Source organism: Triticum urartu, chromosome 5 (assembly GCF_003073215.2).
Source record: "Triticum urartu cultivar G1812 chromosome 5, Tu2.1, whole genome shotgun sequence".
NCBI lineage: Eukaryota > Viridiplantae > Streptophyta > Magnoliopsida > Poales > Poaceae > Triticum > Triticum urartu.
The window spans coordinates 309,148,986-309,156,220 of record NC_053026.1 but is presented as its reverse complement, the minus strand read 5'-3'; the positions used below and the strand labels follow the sequence as shown (position 1 = coordinate 309,156,220).

The 7,235-nt window shown below is 49.6% G+C and overlaps 1 long non-coding RNA gene across 1 annotated transcript; it reads left to right on the top strand.

Annotated features, from left to right (window-relative positions):
- Window positions 1–229: 229 nt before the first annotated feature.
- LOC125555932 lies at window positions 230–1,735 on the top strand. Its single transcript, XR_007304958.1, has 3 exons — window positions 230–404; window positions 843–1,038; window positions 1,145–1,735. It is a non-coding gene; the product is annotated as an uncharacterized LOC125555932 (long non-coding RNA).
- Window positions 1,736–7,235: the final 5,500 nt, after the last annotated feature.

Below are 7,235 nucleotides of genomic sequence, written 5' to 3'. Positions count from 1 at the left end.
CCACCGCCCAGCGACCCTGGGCACTTGCGCGGGCTCGCTGGGTCTTGACAACAGCCATCGCTAGACCAACAAGGGTAAAACTGATCGCTAACTTGGTCTTTACCCGGGCAAAAACATTGGGCCTTGGTTTTTCAGAGACTCACAGCCCAGCTACGCAGCTAGCTGCAGCCCAGGCCGAACCAAAAAAAAAAGACAACGCAAGGGCGAGAATCGATCGGTCCAACTCCCTCCTATCTTTTCGCGAACGCAGGAACTGGGCGACAGAAGGGGCTGGCGGTGGCGGCAGGCCTCGAGGCTGAGCCCTAGACAGCTAGACGCATGGCCGGCGCTCCCGGGCAGTCTACTAGTCCGGTCGTCCAATCAGCCCTTCTTCATCTCTTCCGGCTTGGCTTCAGCTTCTTTCGGTAAGAAATCTCTCGAAATTAGCGCTAGAGATTCCTCATCTCTGAAGTCTGAAACTCTGAATAACTCATCGGGGCAAGGGGTTGATCAGGTCATGCGAGGTACCGTTTGATCTAATTATACATATCCATCGTATGCTATGAGAGTTCAAGGTCGGGGTTAGGGGTTAGGGCTTAAATTAATTTGGGAAAAATTCGTTGGGGAGATCATGAATTCATGATTAGAGAAACATTGTATGAACTTGTAGTTGTAGTTGATGCAAGTAGTTCTGTACTATGCAAAATAGATGCAAGTAGTTCTATACTGTGCGAAATTATAGCTCATTTTCTTACTTGTGTTGTGTAACAACTAACTTCATTTTCTTATTTGGTATTTCCATTGATATACAAACTTATGGAGTTGACTTTGATATTGCTGGTGTCCACGACATCCGTTGATAGAGCTTTTTCAGAAATGACGATTATCAAGAATAAAGTCGGAGCAAGATCAATATTGAATGGCTCAACGACTAGATGATATGTTACACCAGGCGGGAGTTATTCAAGTTAGTTGATGATAAGGACATTATTCGAAAATTTACTGCAATGAGGACTCGAAAAGGGCATTTGCCTCGTGATTTTCTTTAGTGCACTGTCAGTATGTACCATCCCACCATCTCTATTATTGCAAGTTTTCTATTTTAATATATTCACATCTCACAACTAAATTTCTTTCATTGCAAATCTATTTTTTTGTCTTGTAGTGCCTTTTAGGACTTTGACAACATCGCGAGTTTACCTCTATGCAACACTGGTTATACGTCTTTCTTTTGGAAAAAATAAACAAACGAGAGATGCTTTTGACTGTGGTGGATGAAATTTCGCAATGACATCCGGTGGCATCTGGTATGGATAGATTTACTTTTGTTGGCAACATGGCGAGTTTGCCTCTATGCAAGTCTACTTATATATCTTGTGTTGTCAAGTCTCAACTTTATTTGGTCCATCAAAGGGATATTGATATATTATATATTCGTTCACCTTAAAATTAAAATTTGTGGGATTAATATTGTTATGTTTTCACTTGATTACTAATTTGAATTTGTGGTTCAAAAGTTCGGTGCTATATTGTATGTTGTGTATTTAAATACCCGGATTTTGATTTCTAGATTATACACTTAGGATCAACTTGCCCAGGCTCCACAAAAGTTCTGTCTCCGCCACTGGCGCCGAGCACCATTATTCACTGATAGATGGGGTCATACACATGGATAGGCCGTGTCTCTGTGACTTGGCAGTGATATTACCTTCGAAAACATATATCACCGGATGCATAGAGTTGTACTAGAGTGTGACGCGCGCCTTGCCGCGCCGTTTTTCGGTCATGATTTGATTTTTTTCACGATCTACTACAGCTGGCTTGTTACATTTCACCTTGGTTAGGCTGATATGTAATTATGTTCGTGTTGTTGATTATGGATGTGATGTTTCTTTTTACCTGTATGGTCTTATTTAATTCAAACGGTATGTGGTCCATGGTGGAGATTGTTTTTGGGTGGATCGTTGTGATGTTGTTGCACATCGCAGCATTGGAGTTCACCCAAGGTGTTTACGTGAGCCCCATGATAACCCGCGAGTGGGTTCATACCACCCCCCCCCCCCCCCCCCCCCCCCCCACATCGAAGCACACTCTTACGAACGGGCCCCATCAATGACCACACAAAGCCTCGAGGCACCATAGCTCAACATTCCTAGGGATCTCAGTAACTTAGGACTGTATTTTCCAGGATGCCCTTCTTATCCAATAATTCATCGCTAGCGGTGTTTGAACAGAGTGCTAAATGATTCCACTTTTTCACAAAACATGCAACATTTGGCTACCACAACCTTCAGAGGAAGAGAATGGGAAGAAACAGCCAAAGAGAGGCGAACTTGGTTATCCAACAATTTAACGTTATATTGGATGCAGTAGCCAATAAAGGTAGTTATTGAGTGGAGCTAGAAAAAAGATAACCCTGATGCCCATGGTGGTGCAGCTGGGATTTTGAACCAGGGTGGTCAAATTGACACATTTGTTGCCACAAATACGATATGCAAACATACTAATATACAATCTAGCGCACAAATCAATAACATTGGCCGTTTACTCTAGTCCTAAACTTATTTCCAGTGTGTTTAGGTAGCGAGATTGTACCTTTTTTTAAGGGTGAAGTATACGCAAAATCCTAGGGTGATCTGACCACTCCTTGACATTGACTGTATATATAATTTTGACGCTAGCAGTAATGTTTTTGATGAATCTTAGCTTTGTAACTCAACAAAACAAGCAACACATTGTGCAGGTAATAAGAGACGTCCATATTTATACCTAATTAATGATGACCCCATTCGCAAAATACTACAGTTGATCCAGGCAATGAAAACAATGTACTCCAGATCTCTACCTCGCTTTGGCTGTTTCTTCCAATTCTCTTCATGTAGGCCCATGCTCGCTAAGTCGCTAGACTTGCTAATCACCGCCAAAAATATCCCAATGTGTATCAGGGATTCAGGGTAGCTTCATGTAGGCCCGCCCCTATGACTAATCGAGTCATCGAACAGGCGCATTTGGCCGGCAGCGGCACGAGCATGTCGGATGCACGGCCTTGAGCCACTCGACGATGCACTTCTCATGGAGCCCGTGCCCGCATGCCGGAAAGACGGCTTCCAGTTGACATCAAGTCGGCACAGCGCTTGGCTGACTGCAGGCGTTCTGCAGCAAGCAAGTGGGACAAGACGGTCAGTCTCAGCGGCGGAGCCAGCGTAGAGCTATTGGGTTCAACTGAACCCAATGAATTTTGACTAATTCATGTGTATATGTACGTATTTACGTGATGTGAATCCAGTAAAATATCTTGGCTGACCCCAACAAACAAAATACACCTCACGTGGAATAAAGGGCCCAAAAGGAAAGAGCAAACATGTAGCCGCACGGGGCACGCCTCATCTATCGTCTGCTTACCCCTAAAAAAATTTGATCTGCTTTTCTTAATCATTCCTCTGTTCGTGTCTCCAATTCTCATCTGGCCTGTTCGTGTTGCTCGGCGACTCGGCCGCCGCCGCACGCATGTGGATGCAGATCGACATCTGCAACGATTGAATCCTAAAACTTGACGTAATTAAATTAAATTGCCACATCTTCTCTCTCTTGTATATTTTCTATCTAGACTAATAGCTCAGTACAATAGCTATTGTTTTGCCCACGTCTTTTTCTAAAGAAAAATACTCCATGAACTTTGATTGATATAGTCTACGGAGCCGCATTTTTCGAAGGGAACTCGGTCACTAGATAAGACGTAGGCAAAGTGCATCAAATGTCACTGCAGCTAATTTCGCAAAGCTTACCATTCATGCAAAAATTAACTTAGATGAGTTGCCTTATGATCCGGATGATCGGAAGAAAATTTCAGAGTACACAAGAAATCCACAAAAGTAAGATGAGATTAGGCGCAAATATTTAATGAGGGGCCTTATAGGCCACCGTCTAATTTTGATTATCCACAGAGGAAGATTGAAGATACTCAACAGAGATTTAATCTAGATTATTGATGAATATGGTCTTTGGCTTGAGTATAGTGATAAAGTGCATAAGGCCTTGTGTTTATGCTGCTACCTTTTCAAATATTACAATAAGGGACAAGCTGGGCTAGCGCATTTGCAATTAATGATTGGAATGGTTGGAACAAAAAAAACGGACTATATACCCATGATGCTAAGGCTAATGTTATTAGCTTTCATAATGCAATAGTAAAAAAGATGTGATGCTTTGATGAATCAAGTTCAGTCAATTCAGATTGTTCTGATAAACAAACTGATCTTACAAAAAAGCAAAATCGAATCCGGCTTAATGCTTTCATTGATTCGGTAACATACTTGTTGCATTAAGGCTTAAATTTCTGAGGCGATGACGAGTCAGAAGAGTAAAAAAATAAGGAAAGTTTTTAAGAGTTTGTACATACCTTGGTAAACTGATTCTTCTTAATAGTGTTCCGCCGTGTGTGGCGAATTTTGTAATGAATGATTGTAATAAAATTATTAATTAATTAATATAGGGGGGTTTCAAAAAATAAAAAATAAAATAAAGCTATGCGGAATGTAGTTATCGAGTGAACCCAATGGATAAATTTTCTGGCTCCGCCCCTGGTCAGTCTCCGCCAAATACATGTGTCGGCCCACGAAGAACTCGGCAGCGCGGGCTTGCTGCTGGAGCTGATCTTCCGCCATCAGGAAGCGCACCCAATTGATTGCAGCAACACCACATGGCGGAGACGTCGCCGGAGAGCGAGGCGAAGAAGATCACAAAGCCGAGGCCGATCTGTGTCGCCAGGGCCTCAACATCGGCCTCCATGGCATCCTGCGCTGGAAGCCTGGGCTTGGTCGGCTCGCCTCCTTGAGGCGCCACCACCGCCTATTGGTGAGCCCTGAGCCGGATGCTTGAGTCCCTCCTTTAGCAGGGAGACGAAGACCGAGTCCTTGTGATTCAGCATATCTTTCTTCGTCGTGCTACTGACGCTTTGTTCAAATGGTCTGGTTACTTGCAACTTTGGCGGCCGCTTAGCCGTCCCAGGGAGCGAGACGCCATCACCTCCATCATCACACAGCTTCGCGTGATGGCTCTTTGGATGGCCCCGCCGCTACCTTCACCACCGCCTGAGCCAGATTAGCTCTTCTTCGTCATCGCCGCCGCCGCCGTTTGTTGTCCGTGTGTTCCCTGTTGATTTGTTGGGCTTGTTGTGCTGTGCCCACAACTGAACCTGTGTTGTGTATTGTGTTTCATGCGTGTGTGTTGGACCTTCACACGGTGACGTTAGGTGTGTGTATATTTCGGATGATTCTTTGTGAATTTTGTGCTTGGTGATTGCTTTATTTAAAAAGCGGGACGAAAGGCTTTTCCGCTAAGCACGGACCGCCGAACACCCAAATCCCTCTCCTGACACTAGACCTCGAACCGACTAAGATGCGTGTTCATACGGAACCTAGTACACACAACACGAGCACGTGGACCCAGCTGCCATTCGTCGGTTCACCCCTCTCAAGTGTTGACCCACACAATTACCACACCACCGATTCATCAAAGGCTGCACAATCGTGGGAGCTTAGAGCATTTTCAGCCGCGCCTCTAGGAAAGCCTCTTCAGACGATTTTCTCGCACCGGCGCCAAAAAAACGGCTCAGTCGTGTCTCAGGAGCTCGATTTTCACCATCCTGGACCGAAAACAGCGCCGGCGGATTCAGGCCGAACCCGGCACGCCGGGGGGCGTCGGGGCGAGCTGTTTTAGCGCGAAAAAGCCGCGGGCCAGCCACGTCAACGACACGGCGCATCGTCTTCCCCCAACGGCCTCGGTTCCCGCGGAGAATCAATGGCAAGGCTGTCGCCGGTCAGTCTTGCAATTGATTCCTCACGGGCGGCGCGTCACGGGACGGCGAGCCAACGCCTCCTCTCCCTCATACGTGTTCACACGGGCGCGGCGCGGCTATATAGCCGATGGCCTCACTCTCCCGTGCCCACACCAGCCCCGCCCCTCGCCGCCGCCCAGCCCCTCCCTCTACCTCTCCCGAGCGCCGCCGCCCAACCCCTCCCTCTCCCTCTCTACCTCTCCCGAGCCCGTCGCCATGGCAGAACGTTTCCCTGGAGACGAGGCGGCGGCCAACGGCTTCGACCGCCGTTCGCTGAGCGAACATGAGTCCTGGCTCCTGTTCCAGGCGAACATCCCGGCGCCGCCGGACATGCGCGCCGGGCCGGCGGGGTGGAGGCTCAGTGACGGGGGAGTGCCCGTTCCCCCGTTGCCCGACGCCGTGGCCAAGCCAAACTACTTCGCCGAGGAGGTCGAGGTCGTCCGCGCCTCCCTCACCGACGCCCAGCTCTCCCTCCCCCAGTACGCCGCCGACAACCACGCGTCTTGGGCGGCGTACTTCGAGCGCTGCCAGCGGCAGCGGTTGGCGTCCACCAACGACGCGCCGGTGGTCGACGGCCAGAAGAACAGCGAGGGGCGCCATCTATGGTGGGGCGTCCCCGGCCGCACACTCGAGGGCGTGCTGACGCACCTCGAGGGCGGCAACAACCCGCCGTTGGCATACCCGGCGAGGGCGGCCGCCCCGCCGCACCACCGACGCACCAGGCCATGGGCGCCAAGGAGGTTCGAGTCCTCCTCCTCTTCTTCCTCCTCGCGCTCTTCCTCTCACTCCTCCGGTGCTCCGGCCCTGCTTGGCGTCAAGGCCGAGCCCGCGGCGGAGACGCCGCTCGGCCGACGCACTCGCAGCGCCGGCATCGTCATCAACGAGGGCGGCCGGCGCGCCTCCTCGTCGGCTCCTCCTCCGCGCTTCGTCAAGCCAAAGACGGAGCCGGGGCTCGCGTCGGCGAAGAAGGAGCCGGCCGCGCCGGTGAAGATGGAGCTCGACGACGATGACGCGGCCCTGGAATGGGCGCGCAGGGACTCCATAGCGATGGAGAAGGAGCGCCTGAAGAAGGCGAATGAGCGGTAGTGCGCTGCCCTGCGCCGCTTCGCGGAGCGCCGACGCGGCCGCGACGAAGGCGGGGTCGTCGTCATCCGCGACAGCGACGACGACGACCGCCACCGCCAGCAGCCCGCGTTGGCAACGCCGGTCAGGGGTCCACCAGGGACGGCCGCGTCAAGGAGGAGATGTCCAACGACGGCGGCGACGATGGCGGCGACGACGACGACTACTCAGTGTTCAGCCAGTTTCTCTTTTAGTTTAGTTATTATCTATTTTGCTATGTAATGAAAACCGGCGAACATGCCTAATATATGCCCAAGTTTGCCGAAATTTATCATGTTTTGCCGAACTTTCCCGAACT